Raw genomic sequence first — 16,252 nt, forward strand, 5'->3', positions numbered from 1 at the left:
TGTGTACACTCATAAACACATTAGTCCCTTAACCAGAAAGTCTTCAATACACCAAAATCACTAAGGGGCACTAGATGCACTTACACGCGGTTGCCATCGGGCCTTGGGGCAGCTGGGCCTGGGTTGAAGTCAATCCCAAGGTCCTTCTTGTTTTGAACTGCTGAAGCTTTTGCAAATTGAAGATTGGCTTCAAACAGATCATCCTCAAGACACCATCGAAGACTAGATGGGTCGGCATTCTCAGGCATAGGTCCTCTGACCATGCAAGGATAGAAGCCTTTCTCAATGGCTCCAACTTTGGTCTTGGGGTGAACCTTCCAGTATACAATATCCGCCCAGGGAGGCCTCACAACATTCTTGTCCGCGTACTCAGAAGTCACAAAGTGGTATAGGAACCACTCCTCTGCCCAATATCTTCGAATCCACTGAACTCTGGAATTGCATTGTGTATAGGATTCATCTGGATCTGACTTGAACATTTCATAGAGATCAGGAGGCAGATCCAATGCAGTGTTATGACGATGCTGTCTGCCGCCCTTCTTTGCAGATTTGCCACTTGCCATTGGCTTCAGACTGAAAGGCTTCACAACTGTGTTTGGCTTCAGTCGGCTGGTCAGACAAGAACTGGCTTTAGGCGATTCAATATGATGCTGTAAGAACTCTGCAAATGAATGCAGACTATGAGAACCAAGGGACTCTCCCACGGACATGTACTTGTGACAGCGTTAGAGATGCGAGGGAAGGGGGGAGGTCATATGCATTCTCAGAGGATTTTGAAGATAAATCAGTTTGAAGACATTGACCTCATAGTGCGAAGACATTCACTTATAGATGTGAGTTGGTTCCAGATTTGTACGAATCCATGAATAAGTACAAGTGAGGAATCTAACTAGTAATGAAGCATAAGTGAACATACTTGCAGGTTATGAGATGCATAGAAGTAAAGATCAGATTTGGAAGTGAAGAAACAACTTTCTGAAGATATGGACGTTTTTAACAGATCAAACGGGCGGTAAAAATAGATCTATAATTACTGCAGGAGAACAGACGAGAACTGATAGACGAGTTTTGGAAGGAGGCCGAGTAGTCCAATCTTCTGTGCCCTAACTTGGCGGCGGAAGACACCTACGGGGGTGGCGGGAGGAAGATGTCCGCGGCCGGCGTGACGACGACGACAGAGAGGTTGCGGCAGTGAAGCGCTTCGTCTCCGGCGACGACAGAAGCTAGCAGCGGTGCTAGGGTTGGAGCGAGACAACAAGGGGAGTAGATTTTAATGACCGCAAGGGGGTGAGTATTTATAAGGAGGGGGCGACGCAGTGTAATTACTCACCTGCCCCTGGCGGTTCACATCTGCGCACCAGGTGGCATGCATGCAACAACTTAAATGTTGTGCCACGACCCCACACACGCCTGGTTTGTCGGGTGGTCGTTCCGGCTTTCTCCGGATCCAGGCAAAATGATAAGAGTAATAAAAGCCTTTTAAATGTTTATCTCTTGATCTTCGGCTGACAAGGACACAATGAAGATAATTGACACGTTTCAACAGAATGCATATGAAGATTTAGAGAGAGTAGGAGATATGAGCACAGATGGGGTTAGGGTCCGATCACATTCACTTAGCACGGAAAATGGCAACTTGAAGACATAGCTATAAGTGAATGTTGTAGAGGACAGAACACACACACACGTGCATGCATGCACGCACGCACGCAACCGGTCTATTATGCTAATATTAGCAGAATAATTATCCTGCTAACACTTCCGAACTGCACGCTCAACACAAGTGCACGTCATTCTTGAAGCAAGAGCACTGCAGTACTTATGCGAGTGAACTTCTCGTCGCAAAACATTGCATGCAGTTTTTTCGGTAATGTTTTTACTCTAGTTTTTAAACCATTTATCGGAACGAGGCGTGTAATATACCGTTGGGAAGCTATGGATTAGGCGCAACTTCTCCATGTAGAAACTTTTTCGAGATTCCTCACGGTTTAAGAGCAGTTTTGAAAACGGTGCGGCACCCTACTAGTGGCAGCAAGCATATTTTCGCATTTTTTTTCTAAACCGCTTGTCGGAATAAAGCAAATGATACGCCGTTGGAAAGATATCGTCAAGGCGCAACTTTTTAATATATATTTCGTTCTCTAATTCGTTACGGTTTAAGAGCAATTTCAAATTATTAAATCGCGGAATTTTGTTTTTCAAAATTTTGGAAAATTTCGGTACTGTTTTCGCTCCAGTTTTTTAACCGTTTGTCGAAACAAGGCGTGTGATACGCCGTTGGAAAGCTACGGACGAGGCACATCTTTCATAAGTACGAATGTTTTTTGATTCCTTACGGTTTTGAAATAATTTTGAAAATGGTGAGGTGGACGACGAGTGGCAACGGCCATTTTTTCATGATTTTTTTATAAACCGCTGGTCGGAATGATTCAAATAATATGCCATTGGAAAGATATCATCGAGGCGCAACATTTTCATATATATTACTTTCTCTAATTCATTACGGTTTAACAGCAGTTTTGAAATTACAAAAATGCGAACACTCTGTTTTTCACGACACCAAAATCGACCTGTGTACTGCATCAGACAGAAGAACGCACTGCTTCAGACTGAAAACCGCACCGCATCTGACGGGCTACCGAACTTCAGTGTTTTTTTGCTGGATGTAAATTTTTCCAAGAAGAGAAGTGGACCACGCTTCACATCGTGCGGAAGTGAACCGCAACACTATCGATAAGTGAACCGGATTACTTTTTATGGTCGTTTCCGTAATGTTTTTTTCTGCACTTACGAGATGAACATCATCAGACGGCCGACCGCACTGCTTTAGACGGAAAACCGCACTGCAAATGTCTACAAAGGAAACTGCATTATTACTTGTTTTGCTAACATTTTCTTTTTGTAATGCCATCTAAACTGCGAGGCCGAGTGTAGTGAACCACATGCGGCAACGAAGTGCACTGCAACTACCAATGCATTTTCCTTTTCTAAACACACGACAAAGGAGCGAACCACATCGGACAAAGGAGCGAACCTCCCCAAGAGTTACATGAGTCGGACATGGAAAAAGAGTGATATATGTATACAAAGGCAACAACTGAACCGCTCTACCAAAATAAGAGAACAGCCACGCGATGGCGAGATGAACTGCTAAAAAAAGATAATTTGCCCCGCGTAAAAATACAATTAGGTGAACTGCTCGCGAACTTCTCGTGCGCCGTGGGAGCTGGGACGCTGGAGAAGGGCTCGGGTTACCGCAATGCCGTGGACACCGCACTGCAGTCACGCACAGCGAACTTCATTTTTGGTCGTGGAGGGCTGCACGCAATTTTGATCAACTCTGACACGGCTCAAAAAATCTGAAAACTCTAAAAAAACTGGACTTCACATAGCCAAAATCTAAAGAAAAAAATGCAAAGAAAATAAGTAGACGGCAAGCCCGCTACTGCTCTTCCATCGATCGCCGTCACCACCATTTGAGGGTGGATTTGCTATGGAGGAGACCACCTCCCCACCGCCGCTGCTACTTCACAGTCTTTTGGAGACCATCGAGAGGAGAGAGGACGTGGAGGAGGGGCCCCGACCCGCGGCGAACCTGCACGCGTAGGAGAGGAGGTCAGAAATCGGTGGCGCGACCAAATCCATGAGGTGTTGGGGTAGCAGTGCATCACCAGAGCTGACGCGGATCCTCCTGCTTGTCGCCGGTGTGCCTGGGAGCCGTGGCGACCTTGCTATGGAGCCTCGATTTAGTGCACCCGAGGTGGGGGAGGCGGGGCCGCCCAAATCCAATGGAGAGAGAGAGAGTAGAGGGGGAGGTGTACAGGTGTGCTTGTGACATACGGAGAAGGAGGCAGCGTACGGGCGGCGGTCGACGCGGCCGAGCTCACAGGAGGCCGTCGGCCGCGGGGTTGGATGGGGATCTGACCCGAGCACCATTCTCCATGGCGGCGCGACGAAGGATGGAGAAGGTTGTTGGGGAGGCGGGGGTGGCTGGTGACGGGTGGATCCATGGGGGCAAAGGGTTGGTGGCGGCGCGGGGGGCCCGTGTCGGCCGGTTTTGGCGCCGGGAAGGGTCGGTGGCCGCTGAACCGCGCGGCACCGGCCGGGACACCTGGGCAGTGGCACGCTGCCTGGGAAGCGGCGACACGCGTGGTTTGTTAGGTGGTGGCGGTAGGTGGCTGGGGAGGAAGGTCGGGCGGCGAGCGCCGGTGGTAGTTGGTTGGGAGTAGGAGGAAGAAGGTTGGGGGTGGGGAGGAGAGAGGAAGTGGTGGGGGTGGGTGGGGCGTGGGATTTGTGGGGTGTGGGTTCGTTTAGTTGGGCTGGGATAGTTCGGATTGGGGCGAGGGACAGTGTCAAACTGTTAGCAGAGTAACACTAGGTGTTAGCAGAATAAGAGTATTAAGGGGTGTTATTAGATAGACCCACCCTATATATATATTATTAAGCAACAAGCTCCAAATCAACATTGTGAAGATAAATCATGAAGACAAACAATTGTTGAAGATAAACCAACTTTGAAGATAATGAAATATGACGCCAAACAAGAACTTTCAAGAAAGGTTGGTGGTGGCGTTACCCACCGTATAGGAAGTATTAGACCCAGACACGACGCACAATTATCGTGGCGCTCCGGAGTCAATTTCCATATTAATGTATTCACACTCAGAGTCATCAATATGTGTTGCGCACTTAAGTCATCAATATGCATAAGCGTTAGGATGTGTGTCCATTCACAGGACATTGGAGGATTCTAAGATATTTAGCTCACACGGCAGCTTGCAAAACCTTTTCTCATCCGAGGGCTTCATGAAGATATCTGCCAATTGCTCTTCAGTGTTGATGTGAATGATATAAATGTCTTCCTTCAACACATGGTCTCTGAGAAAGTGATAACGGATCTGAATGTGCTTTGTCTTCGAGTGCTGAACTGGATTGTGAGCAATCATGATGGCACTTTCATCGTCGCAGTAGAGTGGCACATTCTTCATGTTGATGCCATATTCCTTGCGGGTTTGCTTCATCTAGAGAAGCTGAGCGCAGCAAGATCCAGCAGCAATGCATTCAGCCTCAGCAGTGGATAGTGATACACAGTTCTGCTTCTTTGAAGACCAACAGATAAGAGATCGTCCAAGAAAGTGACATGTGCCGAATGTGGACTTGCGATCAACCTTGCCACTAGCATAATCAGCATCTGAGAACCCAACTAGATCAAACTCTGTGCCCTTTGGATACCATAATCCTAGCGTTGGGATGTGAGCCAAATATCGAAGTATTCGCTTCACCGTGAGGTGATGCGACTCCTTTGGTGCCGCTTGGAATCGGGCACACATGCAAACGCTAAGCATTATATCTGGTCTAGATGCACATAAGTACAATAAAGAACCAATCATGGAGTGGTATACCTTTTGATCAAACTCTTTACCATTGTCGTCGGAGCTCTGTTGACCTTTGGTTGGCATTGGCGTCGTGTATCCTTTGCAATCTTGCATCCCAAAATTCTTCAGGCAATCTTTGAGATATTTTTCTTGAGATATGAAGATGCCAGTTCTTTGTTGACGGATTTGAAGACCAAGAAAGAATTTCAGCTCTCCCATCATGGACATCTGATATTGCTCTTGCATCATATGCCCAAACTCATCACTGTATATTTTGTCAGTGCAGCCGAAGATAATGTCATCCACATAGATTTGGCATACAAACAGTTCTCCATCATATGTCTTCGTGAAGAGAGTGGGATCTAGAGAACCAGGTTTGAAGCCTTTGCTCTTCAGGAAGTCTTTGAGTTTGTCATACCAAGCGCGAGGTGCTTGTTTGAGATCATATAGTGCCTTGTTGAGTTTGTAGACCATATCAGGACACTTTGGATCTTCAAAACCAGGTGGTTGAGCTACATACACTTCTTCTTCAATTTTGCCGTTGAGGAAGGCACTCTTCACATCCATTTGGTACAGGAGGATATTGTTGTGGATAGCGTAAGCTAGCAGTATGCGAATGGCTTCAAGCCTAGCCACAGGAGCAAAGGTTTCATCAAAGTCAATTCCCTCTATTTGTGTGTAACCTTGAGCAACGAGACGAGCTTTGTTTTTGATGACTTAACCATGCTCATCTTGTTTGTTGCGATAGATCCATTTGGTGCCAATAATATTGTGCTTGCATGGATCAGGACGTTTGACAAGCTCCCAGACATTGTTTAGCTCAAACTGGTGAAGCTCTTCTTGTATAGCTTGAATCCATTCTGGTTCCATAAAGGCTTCATTAACTTTCTTGGGTTCAGATATGGAGACGAATGCAAAGTGCCCATAAAAGTTTGCTAGTTGCGTTGCTGTTGATCGAGTAAGTGGACCAGGTGCATTGATGCTATCAATTATCTTCTCAATCTGGACCTCATTGGCCACACGAGGATGAACATGGCAAAGATTTTGCTTTTGCTGATCATTGTCTTCATCTTCAACATTGTTTTCAGGCTCGCCATTGTCTTCACGTTGAGTTGGATCGTAAATGACAATTTCCTCTTTAGCCTGTTCCTCGCTGGGTATGATTTCTCCAGTACCCATTTGCTTGATAGATTCACTAGGAGAAGCTTCATCTAGCACATTTGGCAGGTCCTCTCTTTGCGAGCCATTAGTCTCATCGAACTGCACATCTATAGTTTCAACCACTTTATAGTGAAAGAGTTTGAAGACTCTGTAGGTGTGCGAATCCTTTATGTAACCAAGCATAAAACCTTCATGTGCTTTCGGTGTAAATTTGGAAGTGTGATGTGGATCCTTGATCCAGCACCTAGCACCAAAGACTTTGAAGTAGCTTACATTTGGCTTCTTACCAGTGAGTAGTTCATAAGATGTCTTCTTGAAGAATTTATGAAGATAAACTCTGTTGATGATGTGGCATGCAGTATCAATGGCTTCAAGCCAGAACTTTCTTGGAGTCTTGTACTCATCAAGCATTGTACGAGCCATCTCAATAAGGGTCCTGTTCTTGCGCTCCACGACGCCATTTTGCTGAGGTGTGTATGGAGCAGAGAGCTCATGAGTGATGCCCAGTGTATCAAGATAGGTGTCGAGGCCAGTGTTCTTGAATTCTGTGCCATTGTCACCCCTGATGTGCTTCACGATGCCATAGTTAGTCATGGCACGATTGGCGAATCATCTGAACACATCCTGCACTTTAGTCTTATAGAGAATTTTGTGCACCCAAGTATATCTAGAGTAATAATCAACAATCACGGAGCCATAAAGATTTGAAGTGGTAGTAAGAGTAGAGTAGTGAGTAGGACCAAATAAGTCCATGTGTAGCAGCTCGAAGGGACGTGAAGTCGTCATGATTATCTTTGAGTAATGTTTTGCCCTAGTCATCTTCCCGGCTTCGCAAGCACCACATAGATGATACTTCTTGAACTTGACGCCCTCGATGCTAATGATATGCTTCTTCTTCACGAGTCTGTGCAAGTTCCTCATGCCCGCATGTCCTAGCCTTCGATGCCAAACCCAACACTCTGAAGCTTTGGCTAGAAGACATATGACAAGCTGTGGTCCTGCGGAGAAATCTACCATATACAGATCACCTCTTCGATAACCTTCGAAGACTAGAGATTTGTCAGAAGCCATAAGCACAAGGCAACAATATTTTCCAAATATCACAATCATGTCAAGATCACAAAGCATTGAGACAGGCATTAAGTTGTATCCAAGGGATTCAGCAAGCATCACTTTATCCATGTGTTGATCCGTTGAGCAACTCTACCTAAGCCCAGTACCTTGCTTTTACCAGTGTCAGCGAATGTGATGTGGCTTTTAGTAGATGAACGGAGAGTTCAATCCATGAGAAGACTTCGATCACCAGTCATGTGGTTAGTGCATCCACTGTCCATAATCCATTTAGTAGCTTTCGAAGTCGTACCGTACAGTGCAGTTAGCGGGATAGGCTTCACCAAGAGTATTGTGAAGCACAAACATTTGACGGACAAGCATACTATCAAAATTAAGATTCTTGGATGGTAAGATAGGATGCTCATCAAGAAACCTAGGGACGAAATAAATAGTAAGACCATTTTGGCACTTTATCTTGCGTCCCACAAGATGTTTTAGGTCCCCGGCATTGTCTTCAGAAGTCAATGATTTTCGGCTGGAGACCCGTCCCTGCAAGAGAAGTTAATTCTTCTTAACCACCCACATCTTAAGGGGTGGCTTAGAAGCAATGAGTCTAAGTGCAGCATCTGAGAACTTTGGCTTTGAAGCCGTAGCAAATAGTTTTGCAGGAGGAGAATAGTACTCAAAAGAATATGCAGAATAATTCTTTGATCTGTGAACATAGCGGTTAGAAACCAAATGGGAGCGAAGCCAGGGAGGCGATCTTCCCCTTCCCCTCCCCTCTCCCGCCTACCTACCTCTCACCCACCATTACTATGCCCCCCGTGCTTAGACACCTCCTCTTCCATCGCTGGGCTGGATGGCAACACCTCACCGCCGGGGCGCTCAGATCCGTCGTCTTCGGCCGGTGACTCGGGTGGCAGAGCCGCTACTGCTTCTGCCTCCCCCAGTCGATGCGAACTCACTGGAGGCGTATCAAGAAATAGAGCGTGATAGAGGCGAGGGTGTCCCGATCTTTCGATGAGATGATAACTATCGATTTGGTGGAGACGACTTTGACGATCCGACTACAAACGTGCACGACGTTGCGCCTTATCAATCGCTAAACCAATCTCCTGAGGTTACTGACGATGCCGGAAGCACGATCAGCCTGACCACGAAGGTCTATTCCTGCAAGCAATCGAAGAACGAGCAAGAATATGATAATGCAATCTGAATATTGCGAATATATATGAAGTATTGATAGTGGTGGGAATCCGTAAGCGGTCTTGGTCTGGTCATTGGACACAAACGAAGTACACGAAGTTGCAATGGCTAACTTTTAACTAAACAAATTCCCAAGGAAAAAGCTACTAGATGGATCTACTTATATAGGAGCAAGGGGTGGCGGCCAAGGAGGTGGGAGGACGTCCCAAGGCAGCCTAAAACCAACCCTAGGTCGTACAAGGCTCATGGGCCCAAGTGGAGGTGATGCAACACCTTTGGACTTGTAGTTTGACTCGGATTCTGGTGCAACGTCAGATTGTTTCGACCATAACTCAATGCTCCGGACGAATTTAAAGGTGAATCCAATTGGGTTGGAAAGAGCACGAAATCTAGTTTCCAACAAAAAAGAATCACCCAATTCGGAGTCCGTATGAAAAAGTTGTTGGCGTTTTGAGTCAGGTATGTCTGTGCAGTCCGAATCTGAATCCAGAACGTGAGAGACTTGGACTCTATCTTCTCTTGGCCCAAAAGTGACGTGAGAGGACTTTTTGAACAGAACCTAAACTTCTCCTTTTGCCTTATCTTCATATGTGGATTGTACAAATGTCCCATACACCTGCAATTAGACAAAACACAAAAGTGTGTGAAGTATTTTTGTTCTGGATAACATAAATAGATTATTGAATAGTTTGCACTAGAAATCACCTGACAAATATGCATGTATGCAATATTTTTGGTCGTATCCAAGGTAGTCATGTCCTCATCATCCTCCCCTTCTTGAAAACAAAGCCGTCCTCGGCGTTGCTTAATCTGAAATGTGGCTAACAAAAGAGACAAGGTGTACATGTTGTATATGTATATGTCATCCATTTTTACTTCCCGTGGATTTTGCACATATGACACATGTATACATGAGTAACTTTCATAGTTAATAAAATATAAAGCCAAAATATTATCACAAGAAGTAGAAGGCATGAAAGTATTGCAACTCAGTTTGCACATATAAGTGAAGCTCTTATTCATATGAAAAGATGGACAATATTCATCATTAAACCATCCCAACATTGATGAACCATCACCAAGATTAGAGGTCATATCAAAATGATTAAACATTGGCACAATTATTTTCAAACATATTTGATCCAAATCTGATTTATTCCCTGATTCACTTGATTCTTTTGCATCGATAGTTAATTCAATGGGCTCACTCAAAATTGTTTGATCACATGGCAAAGTCAAATCATCAACATAGTCCTCTAAGGTAGCTGGTGTGATCAAAGTAGTGGGTAGCTCACCGCATGGTGCACTTAAATTGACAAGACATTCATCATACTCATGTGGAAGTGGAAGATTAGTACCTTTGTCATTACCTCTTATGATCAACTCAGATGAGGTAGGCACTCTCGGTGATGATGTGTCACATGGTGGAGGTGATGTAGTCCTCACAACAACGGATGTGGTTGTCATAGTATGCTTAGTAGTTGAAGGGACAACCGTATCAACTCTTGGAATGTGCATCTCGCGCTTGTTCTCCTTGTGCGCAACACGTCGTTTTATTTCCTGTTCAGCTTTGCAAGCAAGATGAAACAAATGGTCCATAGGATAACACTCTTCATGTATTAGTATCTCCTGAATGTCACGATTTAATCCTCCCCAAAATCTATCCATAAAATCTTCTTCACTTTCTTCTAAAGAGGAATGCAGCAAGGTAGTTTGTAAAGTATCATAATATTTCGTTACGGTGTCACTACCTTGTTTTAAATGTTGCAACTTTGTAATCATGTCACGAGTATAATAAGCGGGAACGAATGTATGTCGCATGGCAAGTTTCAAATCATCCCAAGTAGTAGGTATATCATTAGGGTGTAACCGACAATATTCACTCCACCAAACTACAGCATAACCAGTGAAAGAACCAACCGCAACCTTAACTTTTTTACGTACATCAAAATTATTGGAAGCAAATATATTATTTAGGTCAAACTCCCATTCAATATATAAAGCAGGTCTAAAACGGCCATTAAATGGTGGTATAGAAACATTAACCTGATCATGTGCATTTGGATGTTTGTGCACCTCTCGTGACGGTTGTGGTATTTGCATAGGTGATGGCACATCTCCCACGATCGACAAACCCCATGAATTGACTCTAGATCCTGTCATGATTAGTAGAAACAAGAAACAAAATTCAAGAATAATGTTCCTATGAACTACTAGGATGTGGTGGTAAAGCGCTCACAGTAAAGCAAATATCAATATCTTACAAGTTCTTACCAAGCAGCAGGTGGTGACAGGCAACCAGCGGTGTCAAATAACTCCAAAGATTGAGTAAAGCGATTGCCAGGGGAACGTACGTATACACGGTGTAGAAATATGTGGAGCTGGGTTGGCTATATATGGTAGCAAAATATTAGCAATAATCAATTCAGAGATGCAATGTTGAATAAACGCTCAACGACGGTACTGTGCTGGTCCTAGGCTAGACCGGACTAGAGACGCGAGCCTAGAACACTAATGAGGTCACGGCGTAGCACAACTAGCATCAATGAAGGATACTAAGTAGCTCTGGACAGCAAGATATAAGTGAAGATCACAACGGCAGTAAAGATAATGATGAAAAACAACTGCCAAGCAGGATATACAACAACTCTCTCCAACTTTCCTCTTGAAAAGTTTGTGCCAATTTTCTGATAATTTTTTTCAAAGAATGCTACTAACTCAAGCTTTCCAATGCAAAAAGAATCACTCAATTCCGAGTTGATATGAGGAGTGAAAGAATTCTGAAACTGGCTTGAAAAACTGGAATAAGCTGTGTCCGCGAACTTCGGAGGGCAAAAAGACCTATTTAGAAGACGATTTTGAGGTGTCAAATATTGAACTAGTCTCTGCAACTATTTAGATGCGGCTCGTCGCTAGCTTTCATTTGAGTACTCGCGGAGTCAAAACGGACTTCGTATGAGGAAGGTATGCCTGTTTTACTAAACAGTGCACAAAACAGATTCCAATCCGAATTCAACTACGAGATTGAGTCTAGATAGATCCGAATTTTGTTTTTTTTCTTCTCTCTTTTTTTTCCTCACACTTTTTTTCTTTCTCTTTTTTTCTGACTTCTTTTTCTTTTTTTCTCTTTTTTTTTCTCTATCTTTTTTTTCTCTCCCTCTTTCCAAGACAAACTAGATAAGATGCAGATTGGATCAAGCGAAGATGTGAACGACCTCAACTATGATTGTGACAATGAACTATGGGTAGCACATGGTGGAATTTGATGGATGGTGTGGTGGACAGCAGAAGGGATAACGATGCAGCGGCGACGTGACTAATGTGAACAGAACTCGAAACTCTAAACGAACTAGACCCTAAGACCAGCAACTCGACACGACGATGCAACCGATAATTCAATAATGCAAACAATGAATAGAAAATTGCAAAGGCTCAGACTGGCTTGGACAAAAGGATGAATAGATCTAACTTTTTTGTGGCTTTTTCTTGGACAATAGGTAAGAAAATAAATCTAATCTAGGGGAAACTGGAAATTCTCACCGAGCAACCTGAAAACTGATACCACTTGATAGAGGCGAGGGTGTCCCGATCTTTCGATGAGATGATAACTATCGATTTGGTGGAGACGACTTTGACGATCCGACTACAAACGTGCACGACGTTGCGCCTTATCAATCGCTAAACCAATCTCCTGAGGTTACTGACGATGCCGGAAGCACGATCAGCCTGACCACGAAGGTCTATTCCTGCAAGCAATCGAAGAACGAGCAAGAATATGATAATGCAATCTGAATATTGCGAATATATATGAAGTATTGATAGTGGTGGGAATCCGTAAGCGGTCTTGGTCTGGTCGTTGGACACAAACGAAGTACACGAAGTTGCAATGGCTAACTTTTAACTAAACAAATTCCCAAGGAAAAAGCTACTAGATGGATCTACTTATATAGGAGCAAGGGGTGGCGGCCAAGGAGGTGGGAGGACGTCCCAAGGCAGCCTAAAACCAACCCTAGGTCGTACAAGGCTCATGGGCCCAAGTGGAGGTGATGCAACACCTTTGGACTTGTAGTTTGACTCGGATTCTGGTGCAACGTCAGATTGTTTCGACCATAACTCAATGCTCCGGACGAATTTAAAGGTGAATCCAATTGGGTTGGAAAGAGCACGAAATCTAGTTTCCAACAAAAAAAGAATCACCCAATTCGGAGTCCGTATGAAAAAGTTGTTGGCGTTTTGAGTCAGGTATGTCTGTGCAGTCCGAATCTGAATCCAGAACGTGAGAGACTTGGACTCTATCTTCTCTTGGCCCAAAAGTGACGTGAGAGGACTTTTTGAACAGAACCTAAACTTCTCCTTTTGCCTTATCTTCATATGTGGATTGTACAAATGTCCCATACACCTGCAATTAGACAAAACACAAAAGTGTATGAAGTATTTTTGTTCTGGATAACATAAATAGATTATTGAATAGTTTGCACTAGAAATCACCTGACAAATATGCATGTATGCAATATTTTTGGTCGTATCCAAGGTAGTCATGTCCTCATCAGAGCGGGTGGTGTGGGAGAGGTTCCCGGACCGCTCGGAGTGGTCGGAGCTATTCGAGATCATCATCCAGCATGCCACGTTCGACGAGTACGCGAGATTCACCGGCGACGATGGCACATTGGATGTGGAGCTCCTCTTCTGGGTCATCCAGGAGGCGAATTCACCAAATCCAACTCAGGCAGCACGGTGGAGCAACTTCCGTGCGCCCAATCCGCCTCGGCTCAACATCGCAAGGCCGTGGGTGGATGCTTGGTCCAGAATTCCTCCAGATGCACTTCCGCCGAGGATTCGCCCTCCCCGCCTGCAATAGCCATCGCCAATGGCGGTTGTCGGGGCTTGCGGGTTGGGGGACCTGCTCCTGTCGGCCACAACCGGACCTGCGTGGGGAGCAAGCGCGACATCGACCCCCCGTCATGGCCTAGAGATCAAGGTAAGATCCCTGAGATCCTTTCAATTGCATCATTAAAATGTTTGCGTGCACTTCGTGCTCGCCGTAGATGTGCTGCAATCAAGCAGTTTAAGCCTGAACGTTTTTCCAGTTCGGAAGAACCAATCCAAGGGGATTTCCTCTGTAAGAATAGTGTTGTGAGTTTGAATCGAGATACAAAGATTTCGAGGGTTCTCCCTCAGGGTGCGGTTGATCCAGTTAACTGTGATTTGGAAGTTGAGGTGTGTGTTCCTAATGAGGAGAATGGTAGGGGGGCTCTGCAGTCCTGCTCTTCATCAAATTCAGTTGCAGACAGCGAAGTTTTTGCTTCAAAAAAGTATGACAAAAAGCGAAAAAATGCCCAATCTCTCCCTGTGGTGCAGGAGCCACCCATTCGCGGATGTGTGGTGGTGCGTAAAGCGGGTTTTGGAAAACCGTCTCCCTGTTCTCAGGGTCGTGACCTAGAGTATATAGAGGACCACTATGGCCAGTTGTGGTCTATTCCTTCCCCTCCCCGCCACCACAGCAACCCTAGTTCTTTCCTACCAAAGCCTTTCCCTCATATCTTCTGGGTGAGGAAAGATCTTCTTTCTGCTGGGGAGTTTACTCTTGCTAATTGTCACCCTGCTATCATAAGATCATCTAATCCTATTCCAAAGGAGATTTGTATTCCGTGTGAAGGGATTGGCCCGGGATCACGCTCATTTGCAGAAGTTGTTCAACAAGGTGTGGTGATGGCTAAGCGTCGTCCTTCTGGATCCAGCTCTGGGCAGCATCTCAACGAGGTCCTATCCATCGTGCCCCAGCCCCGGTGCAGCGTAGGCAGGCTTCTGCTCCATCTGGTAAGGACCCTTTGCCTGCATAGAAAACCAAATCTACTGCATCTACTGCTACATCATCTCAAGTTCCTGTGTCTCAAGCTGTGGATATTGAGGTAGAGCATGTGCTAGATCCTAGGTATAAGTATATGATTTGCTTCAATTGTGGAGGCCCTGGTCATTATGTGGGAAATTGTGTGAAAACCAAAGCATGTTTCATTTGCCAGCAAAATCACAATGTCAACAATTGTGCTGCTTGGGCCAAGATCCAACCATCTGCTACTTTATTTGGGAGTGGTGCTAGTGGACTAGGTTTTTACCATGAGGAAGTCCCTGCTGCTGCTGAGACCAAGTGGCTTAATTACCAGAACTGTGCTGTGGTTAATATACTAAAGGGTGAGGTGCTGAAATCTGAGCTCTGTGGCCTACTTTCTGCTATTTTCTGTAAGACCAGACATTGGCCCTAGCAAGTTAGGGAACTATCCAGCAAAAAAATTCTAGTTAGGTTCCCACCTTGGAAGAGTGCTGAAGATCTGATAGAATTTCCAGCTTTTGACTTACCAAAGGAGGGATGAATGTAAATGTGACTGAATGGAAAGGTGCCTGTGACCCATTTGGGAACTGGTTGAAGCATGGGTTCTGATTGAGGGTATCCCACCAAAGTGGTGTACTTGGAAAGTGTTTTGTCAGGTTGCTTCGATGTTTGGTGTTCCCACTGATGTTGATTGGAATGGCATGTTCAAAACTTTCTTTGAGAATGTGAGGATAAAAATTGCTTGCAGAGATCCAACTAAAATCCCTTTTGAGAGGCTGACTGAAATGAAAAAATGTTGTTCCTCCTTGGATTCACAGTGGAGGGATATGAACAGATAGGAGGGACAGACTCTGTAGTAGATGATGAAGATGAGGAGGATGAGGATATTGATGAAGACAATGGTAATCTACATGGGGGTAAGGCTGATGATGTTTAGAATGATACTTTATCTAATGATGAAAATGCTATAAATGACTTAGATAGAGCTAATCTGAGTTCACATGGAGATGGCAATGCTGGTAGCCACAAAAAAAATCTGCAGCTGTTCTACACCATGCTACTTGGACTGATGTTGAACATGAAAACTTCATCATGGAATGTGCTGTTTTGGAAACTAATGCCAAGGAAACTATTGTACATGATGGATCAACTGGAAGTGGATCTTCTATTGGAGCTTGTGCTTCACCTATTTTGGAAAAAGCTGTGGAGGCAGGTCAGCCTATGATGAATGTTTCCCATGGCCTCTGCGCTAGATGATGTTGCTTGTTTTGAGGCTGTGGATATCCTTACTACCACCAAGATTGAAGTTGCCTCTGATAACTTATCTATCTGTGGTGATCATGATAGTGTGGTTGAGGACAAGAGTGTGGATTACTGTAACCAGCTGCTGAGGTCGATTGATTATTCTGACTCTGAGGATGAAATAACTAACGAAGAGGAGATGAAAACCTTACCTAATGAAGCTGTTGAAATGATCAGATCTTCTGGTCTGAAGAGGCCTGCACTTACTTCTTTGGATGAGGTGATTGAAACTGGAAAGCCTAAGAACACTAAGATCAAGTGGGGTCCTGTCTTGACTCAGAATCCACACACTAGAGGTCATGGCAATGTGAACATCATGCAAAAAGCT

Source organism: Triticum aestivum, chromosome 4D (genome assembly GCF_018294505.1).
Source record: "Triticum aestivum cultivar Chinese Spring chromosome 4D, IWGSC CS RefSeq v2.1, whole genome shotgun sequence".
NCBI classification, from domain to species: Eukaryota; Viridiplantae; Streptophyta; class Magnoliopsida; order Poales; family Poaceae; genus Triticum; species Triticum aestivum.